The sequence below is a fragment of the Pristiophorus japonicus genome, unplaced genomic scaffold, assembly GCF_044704955.1.
Source record: "Pristiophorus japonicus isolate sPriJap1 unplaced genomic scaffold, sPriJap1.hap1 HAP1_SCAFFOLD_35, whole genome shotgun sequence".
NCBI lineage: Eukaryota > Metazoa > Chordata > Chondrichthyes > Pristiophoridae > Pristiophorus > Pristiophorus japonicus.
Window position 1 is genome coordinate 3,074,585 of NW_027253324.1, and position 879 is coordinate 3,075,463.

General features: G+C 43.9%; 1 non-coding gene across 1 annotated transcript; it reads right to left on the minus strand.

The window, feature by feature from the left end:
• Positions 1–385: 385 nt before the first annotated feature.
• Positions 386–458, minus strand: trnav-aac (transfer RNA valine (anticodon AAC)). Its single transcript has one exon. It is a non-coding gene; the product is annotated as a tRNA-Val (tRNA).
• Positions 459–879: the final 421 nt, after the last annotated feature.

Below are 879 nucleotides of genomic sequence, written 5' to 3' on the forward strand. Positions count from 1 at the left end.
CATCATGCACAGTAACTCTCCTATGCTGCAATTGCTTTTTTATTCAACACTGCGACCTATCCCCACCCCTCGTTTTTTCCCCTCTCTCTCCTGCCTAAAAACCATCGAAGCATGAATGTTCAGCTCACATATCTGCACTAATTTAATAATCTCTCACAGCTGAAATGAATGCATGGAATGTGCAGTTTTGAGATGAGGTTTCTGCACCGTCAGGGCTGCCAACGAGAGGGAGTGAGAAACACTGTGCAGAGCTTGAGTGTGTGCATCACTGTGCAGAGAAATCAACAAATGCAACAGCGTCATGAGACACTGCATCCTGTTAAATTGAACCACAAATATGAATTATTCAATTTGTTGCAATCATTAATGAAACACGTTTGCAAAATGTTTCCACCCGGTTTCGAACCACGAACCTTTAGCGTGTTAGGCAAATGTGATAACCACTACACTACGGAAACGCTATGGTAGCACCAGTGTTGGGAACATAACCAGAGCTTTAAGCTCAACAGCTGGCCGACACTTCACGAGCTTCCGGAATGAGAATTGAATTACGGTACTTTATTTCGCAAGGTTTTGAGTGTGGCAGGAATTGATCCTGTGTTTCTCAGACTTTATACATAGTAACAAGAGTGGTCATTCCTCAGGAAGTGGTTAGAATCTGGAATGCACTACATAAAAGGGCGGTGGAGGCAGACTCAATCTTATCTTTGAAAATGGAGTTGGATAATATCCGAAGGAATAAAATTGCACAGCTGTGGGTAACTAACGGGGGTGTGGGACGAGTTGAGAGTTGGCATGGCCTCGACGGGCTGAATGGACTTCTTCCGTGCTGTAACCATTCCCTTATTCTGTGCTTCTATAAGTTAGTGGCAGGGTTAA